General features: G+C 42.2%; 1 pseudogene; it reads left to right on the forward strand.

Moving 5' to 3' along the window:
• Positions 1-8,407, forward strand: part of LOC121436030 — an 83,467-nt pseudogene extending 75,060 nt beyond the window's left edge.
• Positions 8,408-9,299: the final 892 nt, after the last annotated feature.

Here is a 9,299-nt window from a genome sequence, read left to right on the forward strand (position 1 = left end):
TCAATGCTACATAAAGAGACCTTGTCTCAAAAAACAAACACAGGAGGAGAAAGGAGAAGAGGTGAGAAGGAGGAAGGATGAACCTATGGAATTGTTGAGACCTTAAAGATCCTATTCTCAAACTTCTTTTACATGGCTGTTTTTGATAACCTTGTTGCAATTAATTATTACTTGGTAGTTACAAAATCTTTTCAACATCAGTTAACTAGTGTTTTCTCGAAAGCCTACCCTGCTTTTCTTTTTGAGTATCATTAGGAATTCAGATTGTCTTTACATTATATTGTATTTATTGTATTTCATTATAATTTATTATTCCTCCTTTGTTCTTGCTTTCTCTTTGTGTCTATCAATGTGTGTGTATGTATATGCACACACACACACACAAACACACACACACATGCACACATAGATCAAATCCAGGGCCTTGCACCGCTACACAAACACCATGCCAAAGAACTGCACCATGGCCCTTATTCATTGGAACACAAAAATAATCCAGATTTGGTCAATGTGATCCATGTTGCCATTTAACCATAAAGTATGGGTTAAAGTAGGCTATTTTAGGCCTCACATAATCTCTACTAATCTAATAGTAGGAATAGAGAAAAGCATCCCTAGGTTGGATGCTTGCTCAGGCCCTGTGCATGACCAACCCAGAATGAGACTTGAGTTGAGGGGAGTTGCTTCTACTATCAACATCTCCTAGTTCTGTTTTTGTCTCCTGTTTTAGGCGTGTCACCTGGTTCGGTTCCTGTCACTTTTGTTAAAGGCACACACACACACACACACAACACTTGCTCTTCTGTTGAACACCTCTGTCCTCCTCCATGATTACTTTCAGTATCAGAGAGCAGCAATTTGCCATTGAGTCCCCACCCAACTGAACATGCCTCAAGAACTCTGTCCTCTGCGACCCTGTGGTGGCCTTGGCCTGCCTCTTCTGTACCTCAGTAAGGCTTTTCCAGTAAACCAATTCTCTGTTTTTCTATTTACAGAATCTTACCTAGACATATGGCCTGCTGCCTCTGCAAATATAAAACTGATATTGAGGTTGTCTGCAAGACAGTCAAACTGCATTGCCATACTGGATGTCTGACAAACACCACACATTGTCGTGAGTCTCTTGCCTGATGAATGTTTTAATTTTATGTCTTACTTTTTAACTAGTTATGAAAAAGACTCATCCACACCTTCTCTTTTGCTGAAAGTTGGATTCTCAGCTATTATTGCATGATTAGATAATAGAACTGTTCCATATGCAGAAAGAGCAAAAGAAAGGGGTAAAATGGGAGAGAGATAACATAGATGACCACAAACTCTTCACTATGCTGTCTGCCTGGTATCCTGCTTCCAATAATTACTTTTGCATATAGTACACTTCAGTCTGTAAGCTGGCTTTTTGTACATTAGGTCTCAAGTGATCTCCTACTTTTGATATCTCTAGACAGATTTTGTTTGGTTTCTTTTCTTAATTTTGTAAGTGATGCCTTTTTATTTGGAATCTGAGAGCAGTGAGTGCTGCCTCACTGTGCTGCTGGAGCCGGGAGCTCTTCCATGCCCACACCGACCACCTCCCTACTGTTTTGAACCTCAGGCTTTTCTATCGCCAAATCTTTCATGTAATTTTAAGTGTTTTTCTAAACTGAATATCTCGGCACATGGCAATAATCCCAGCTGCTCAGGAGGCTGAAGCACGATGATCCAAGTTCATGGCCAGTCTAGGCAATTTAGTGAAAACCTATCTCACTTTTTAAAAAAAAAATTATTTTAAAAGGGGACAGGGATACAGCTTGGTATTATAGCTTGTGCTTGGCCCTAAAATATTCTCTATGCATTAGGTTTATTAGCAATAACTTCATCCAAAATATGACCATTTTCTTGCCTAAATAGTTTAAATGCAAGTCTTTAGCCTTGATCTGGAGAAGAGAAATAGAAGTGGCATTTGACTGTCTATATAAATGTCATTTATTTTTATTTAAGAAACCAATTACATTCTCTTTTTTCCACAGAAATGGCAAATAAGCATTTCTCTTATTTTACACATCAGAAGTGTCAACTGCTGTTGCCTCTTGCTTGAGTTATCACTTCCTAATTCTGAGCAGTCCATAGGCACACATTTTTCTTTTCACCACTCCTTCAGGCCCTCACTACCACCTCAAATCCTCTCAATTCTCCTGGGAAAGAAACACAGCTACACAGTGACTCACTTGACCTTCCTACTACCAGAAGCTTTGTATTGTTCCCATGTGGACCTGGAAGAATGAGAAATGAAGTGAGAACAGGCTTCAGACAAGAGTAGCTCTGACCTTGTGCATTTTATGAGTTCGAGTAATGTTTATCTAGAAATTGCTATTCTATAAATTGATTTTACATAAGAATAAAACCCAGTACATTAAACATGTCTTCACCTACACCTCATAACCCCCTTCACTCAGGCAAGAACCAGAAAGATGCACAGAGAGGATGCTCCTGTTTCAGGAGCTGGAATACATGCCAACGGAGCCTATGGGAAGAAATTGGGCGGGTAGGTGGAGAAGGACACACATCCAGATGTGAATGAGAGGCGCCTGCTTTAGCATTTCTGGCCTCACTCCCCTCAAAGGTTGTCCATCACCATAGTTAGCTGAGGTTGTATCAACACAGGGCACATTGAAATGATGGAGAGGAAACCTAGTGGGCCTCTCGAATCTGAGGCAGATGGTGTAGATGAAGAAGCCTGAGGAGGTTCAGTCAGCCATGCAGAGAAGAAAAGCTGGCTCTGTCTTCAGGCTCTGGGTCTCTCTCTACTGGTCCACTGGCTGTCTTGAATAGACTTCCTGTGTGCACACTGTGGAATGTTCCCAGGAGGTTCCTACTTTGCCAATGACACTCTTTCTTTCGGTTGCTCCCATTTCACAGAATTTAGTTTAGTGTGTAGTTTAGTGTGTTTTCTCACACACACACACACACACACACACACACACACACACACACGGCATACCAGTATTTGCTGGCCCATAATTTATTTGACTACAGTGTGTGACTATGAGCTGAGAAAGGGGTAAAAGTATTCTCTGACTAAAAACAATCTCTCCATCTCTGACAGTTGAGGAGGCATCTATAGGGAACCCAGAAGGGGCATTCATGAAGGTGTTGCAGACCCGGAAGGAGAATAACAGCACTGAACTCATTATTGAACCAGAGACAGGCTATTCAGACCAAGAAAATGCCAAGTACTCCAGCTCCATGGAAGAAGATATCGATTTAATGATTAAAATGATATTATGAGTGCCCTGAATTACATACTGCCATATTTCTCCTAGGGAAATCTGGAAGATGTAGTATCAACAATGTTACCATACATTAAACTGCTGTTTTCTCATGACCAAGATTCAGAGAGTTCCTTGGGATCTTTGCAGAATGATACACAAAGTCTTTTTCCTACAAATGAATCTGAATCTGGTAACTTCACTAACAAAAATAAATTGAATAAACTTTATTTTCTGGAAAAGTTATTAGATGAAGAAATTGATGAGGTTAAAAAGGAAGAGAAAACTATACTACATAAGGAGAAGTCTAATAATTCAGGTAAAAAATTTAAATGACAAATATTTGGAAAGAGTTGGACACCTGCCCAGGCAGAGGAAAACAGTCTTGCAGAGATTGAGAAGGCAGAGAAAAGACTCCACAGCCTGAACAGAGTGCTCAAGAGGACAGGAAGCATACAGAAAAGGCACTTTAAGGGAGTGAGTGACAAGAGCCTGTGGGATAAGCAGAGTGTCCAGACGCCTGTGGAGAGTATTGCCAAAGACGGACAGCTCGGGAGCACACCCACAGTGGAGTATCAGCAACTCAGTATTGTTCAGAAGATCAGAAAATTAGTGAGAAATTCCTTCCACCCAGAGCCCTGCTCCCCAAGGAGCATGGGGAGGCAGTGTCTTCTTCCCCAGAACAGTCGCTGGTGGACAAGACTCTCACTACAAAATCGCTGCCTGAGTTCATAGACAGACGAAAAGACTTGTCTTACACCATTTTTGTTTTAGAAAGTGCAAATTTAAATGTGAAAAGAACGAAGGGGTCTAACCCTAGTTTACTGTCTGAAAAGACACATAGAAACCTTAGGAAGAAAAAGTATCATTTCCGGTTGATTGCAAAGAGTCCAGCATCCTCTGCAGTGAGGAGCCTGGTAAATTCCCCTGCAGGAGGGGTCTTTTCATCTTTAGGAGACCTGAGTTATGCAGAAAAGCCTTTTGCACAATTAGATGCTGCCTTAGGACCTCCTTCCAAAAAACCTCTGGCTGCATCTGATATTGATAATATTGAAGAACACATCTTTGAACCAACCACCCCTATGTCTGAAGAACCTATATCAGAAAATATATTCCCTGAAATGACTGCTGTAGAGTCTCTGAGGTACTCTGAGAATCCTATTGTAGAGTCTCATGTGCCTACCTCCGATTTAATTCCAACAGACATCACTGTGCCTGAAGAAGCTGCATCAGAAATTATACCCTCTGAGAATCCTATTGTAGAGTCTAATGTGCCTGCATCTGGTTCAATTACAACTCTTCAGCAAGCCAGCAAGCCACAGTTAGACTTCATCTTGGGGCCTGACTCCCATGAATTTGCTTACTCGTTGCTGATGTCACCAGGTGAACGCTTTGAATCTCAGCTAAACCAGCAGCTGCGGCCCCTCATCCCCAACAACAACGTGAGAAGGCTTATTTCTCACGTTATCAGGACTTTGAAGATGGACTGCTCTGATCCCAGTGTGCAACTGTCCTGTGCCAAGCTCATCTCCAGAACCGGCCTCCTGATGAAGCTTCTCAGTGAGCAACAAGAATTCAAGTTGTCCAGGGCCGACTGGGATACGGACCAGTGGAAAACTGAGAACTACATCACTGAGAGCCCAGAAACCCAAGGTGGACAGAAGGGTCTGGAACCAAGTCAGGTGAGGACAATGTTGGAACTGAGTCCCCTGTACCCTCTCAGTCATTTAAGCAGAAAGACTGGAGGCTTCTATTCCAGATCTTGTATTGTCCACATAACACTAGCCCAGCCAAGACAGTGGTTCTCACTATGGTTCTAAATTTATTGACAGAAGGCAACCTAAAACTCAAAACATAAAAATTGTGTTAGATAGGTAGCACATTTAATTTGGTACGTTCTTTTAAAATCTGCAAGCTACTAATGTAGAAAAGTTTTATTATTTTTTTCATATTGTCATTTTGTTTTATAGTGTTGGGGATTAAATTCAGGACCTTGTATACATAATATACAAGGACTTGATCACTAAACTATATACTGTAGCCCATAGTCTTGCTTTTGTTTATTGTGCTATTGGGGCATTCTGTTTTGTTTTGTTTGAGACAGGGTCTCACTATGTAGTTATATCTAGCCTAGAAATTGCTGTGTAGACCAGGCTGGCCTTGAACTTTCAGAGATTCACTTGCTTCTGTCTCCAGAGTGCTGGGATTAAGAGCCTCACCAAGCCCAGCTCTTAGTTTTATTGAGTCAAAGTCTTTTTGTATAATCCAGGATATCCTAGAACTTACCTGGTGTTCTAGGTTGTCCTTGAACTTATGGCAGTCCTCCTATCTTAACTTCCCGATTGCTAGGTTATATATATATGTTACCATTCACAAGCCCAAGAAGGAATTTTAAGCAATTAGCCTTCACTTTCTGTCATTCTTTTAATTTTATTATTATTTAATAGCCACACAAATGTCCATTCATTTATTTCATATATTCCAGCGCACAAAAGAAGTTCCAGGATATGGCTACAACAACAAAGTCATCTTGGCAATATCTGTAACTGTAGTATTGACAGTGTTGATTATCATTTTCTGTCTCGTTGAGGTAAGGACAACAATACATTCCTGTGTCCAGCATGTGCCCGGTCTGTGTCATAGGTTTAGAGGCCGCGAACTGAAAACCTGAGCCACTGACCCTCTCTGTCTACAAATAATGCCCCCGAGTGTCCACAGGTACTCTGTGAAGTCGGGCTCCTCAATGTCAGGTCATTATGTAACGTTCTGATTTGGTGTCAGACTGGTGGTGTTGCGGTGAGAGGCTGTGGGAGCAGTGGAGAGTTCTCTGTCAGTGAGGATGGTGGAATTTTGAGGCTAGAAGGCAGAAATCATCATGGGGTCAGTTCATGACCTCCGGGAGGATGTCCTCTGGCCCCTGTACAGGCAGCACCTCCACACCTAATGTGGTTGTGACCTCCAGGGAAATCTCTGTAAAGTCCTATATTGCTCTTTAGTGGTGTGTACTGTTCACCACTGTGCTGGAATTTATTCACAGTTTCATTATTTTTTCTGCCAATTTAGATGATACTCTGTGAGTAGAGTAAGCATGCCCAGTATTTTGCCTACAGTAGATAACAGTGGTATTCAAAGAAGAGAAATGACGCATTCCATCAATTCTACTATGAGGGTGATAGAAATCAGTACTTATTAAAATAGCATCAGAGAAAGATGTTTGTGTACTTCTGTAGTCCTTGCTCCTAGGAAACAGAAGCAGGATGACCCTTAGTTCACAGTCATTCTCAGCAATGTAGTGAATTCAGGCCAGGGATATATGAAATGCTATCTTAAAAAAACAGATTAAATAGTAACAGACAGAGAAAAACAATGGACAAACAGTGCGGGGACTGTTGGGGTCTGGGGATTTATATGGCCTGTGCATGCTAAGCATGAGCTATATTCCTAGACACTTAAGACTTTTGAGTAATTTAATAGTTTAGTCAACGGTGGAAAATGGAGTAAATGGTAAGAGAACAATTGCCTGACTGTTTTGTGGCCAAGTAATGAAAGCTTACTCCTTCTTACCTTAAAGAAACCATGCGAGAGAGAAAAAATAGCAGTGGTTTTAAAAATAAATGTGTGGGGGGAAGAGCTGTCTGTTTCCACTCCATAGGCAAAGGCCTTTGCTGGGTCTGGACGCTGTCTTCCACATCCTTCGGGATAGAAGGCTTGTGCCTGCTGAGCACAGCACAGAGTTCTCCATTCTTTGTCTGATCTAATCTCAGACTCCTTGGGAAGAGCTTATCAGCCTCTCCTAGGGTGAAGAGCACCTAGGCCCAGTGGCCAAACTAACAGTAAATCTCCATTCAATCCCCTGATCCCTAAGCCTGCACCTGGACCCTTCACTGATCAGTTTCGCCCCCTCAGAGACAAACAGGAAGTACTGGGAGTGTGAGAGTACCAGGAAACCATTGCAAACCACCCAAAGCGTTAATATATTTCGTGGTAAAACAACCCAGTGGAAAAGGAAAGTGTCTGTAGCCGAGGCCACTCATCTGCCGGCCTGTGTCTCCTCCTGTATGAGTTATGGATGTTCTTGTTCTCAGGGTGTTGCCACCTCAGGGGACGCAGGCTCCTTCTGTACTACGTCCTAGCTCTTGTCTAGCACTGTTTTCTCATTTGTACATTTTCCCACCGCCCCAGGAGAAAAGGAGCTTGAGACAGGGTTTCTATAGCCAGAATGACCTGGAATCCACTATGTACCTGAGGCTGACCTTCAGCTCCTGATCTTCCTGCCTCAGAATCACAGGCATGTGCCACCAAGTCCAGCTGGTGTGCTGACGTCTTTGTTTTGTGACTTTCCACCCTACTGATTTTCATATTACTTCCAGTATAGTTTTAGTTGATCTCATCAGCATTTTGGTTGTCTGTTGTTTCCAATACAAATAGTACTAGTTTTTCACCTGTCTTCCCAATTTAGTTTCCTTATTGTGTATTGAGCCCTTCTTGACAGGGCCACCCTGCAGCAGTGATAGAGGAGACCTCTGGACACCTTAGGCCACCCCGCAGCAGTGACAGAGGAGACCTCTGGACAGGGCCACCCTATAGCAGTGATAGAGAAGACCTCTGGACAGGGCCACCCTATAGCAGTGATAGAGACATCTTGCTCTTGTTCTTGATCTCTTCAGCAGTGCACTTTTTAGGCTTTTGCTGTATACTTAGATGGAGTTAAAAATATTTTGAATCACCTGACCATGATAGTGCTTACTTTTAATTCCAGCACTCAGGAGGCAGAATGCTGTGAGTTCATGACCTGCCTGGTATACAAAGCTAGTTCCAGGACAGCCAGGACTGTTAAACAGAGAAACCCTATCTCAAAAAACAAAAAATTCATACTTTTAACAGAAATTATTTTTATTAAGAAAGAAGTATTTGCTGAATTTTATCTAAAATAATCAGTATAATATATTAAGTGAAACCTAAAGGATGGTGTTGTGAAGAGACAAAGAAGGGCAGAATGGGCTCCTGAGCTCACTGAACAGGTAAGACTTTAGGTAAGTAAAAGGAATTAGTAGATTTAGAAACAGTGGTCATTGTGATAAGCAGAATTATGTTTTCTCCCCAAACAGGTTTATTCCTACAGAACAAAATAGGAAGATGAAGAAAAGTCCATAGGGTAAATATGAGACCATCTTTCACAGAGAACATGAGAGTTAGCAGAGAACTTGGAACTCACCTAATTCCCTCATCTGACAGGGAGAAGAAAATTGCCAGAAAGAATATGATCCTCTCTGTTGTTTTGCCTGGCTCCCAAAGAGGCACCTGGCACTAGCATGGATGCCTCTGCTGCCACCAGGCTTTCAAAGAAAGAGGGTGAAATCAATAGGCTTAGGCTGTACCAGCTTTTGTTAGTGTTGTCTGCTCCAGCTAGAGACTTCAGAATTGGATGCTTTGGAGAAGAAGCAGGGGAGCCCAGAGTTAGAGTGCAGGGCTGTGAGTGTACAGAGGAGGAAAGTCCATATCCTCATCCTGTTGGTCACCTTTTGAGCCTCTTCTTTCTTTGAGTGACACAAACCTCATAGAACTATAGCTGGGAGAGATTATGGACAATAGTTACCTTTCTTCTAAAGAGGAAATGAAGGACAATGGCAGAAATGTCTGGTCCTGTGGTCACTCTCTGGGGCATGTCAGAAAGAGGACCATTTTCTCCCTGGTGGAGCCCTTGTTTTTAGTTCCTCTCTGCTCAGGCTTTGGTTATATTTCACTTCAAATCTGTACAGCGTATATGTCTGGAAAGTATGCTCTGAGTTTCCTAATTGTCCTTGGATTCAGAAAAGATAACTAATGTGTGTGTTGGTTCTCGTCATGTACTTTACTGCTTTTTTGGAGACATGGTTTCACACTTAGGCTGGTCTGGCACTCACTGTGTAGCCACGGCTGGCCTCAACCTCACAGAGATCCGCCAGCCTCTGCCTCTCCACCGCTGAAATTAAAGGTATTATGCACCTTTATGCCTGACTGGCCTCAGAATCTTGTTTCAGCCTCCCAAGAATTGGAATCACAGGCATGATC

The sequence above is a fragment of the Microtus oregoni genome, unplaced genomic scaffold, assembly GCF_018167655.1.
Source record: "Microtus oregoni isolate MIOR12 unplaced genomic scaffold, Mior012 000048F_ref0000485, whole genome shotgun sequence".
NCBI classification, from domain to species: domain Eukaryota; kingdom Metazoa; phylum Chordata; class Mammalia; order Rodentia; family Cricetidae; genus Microtus; species Microtus oregoni.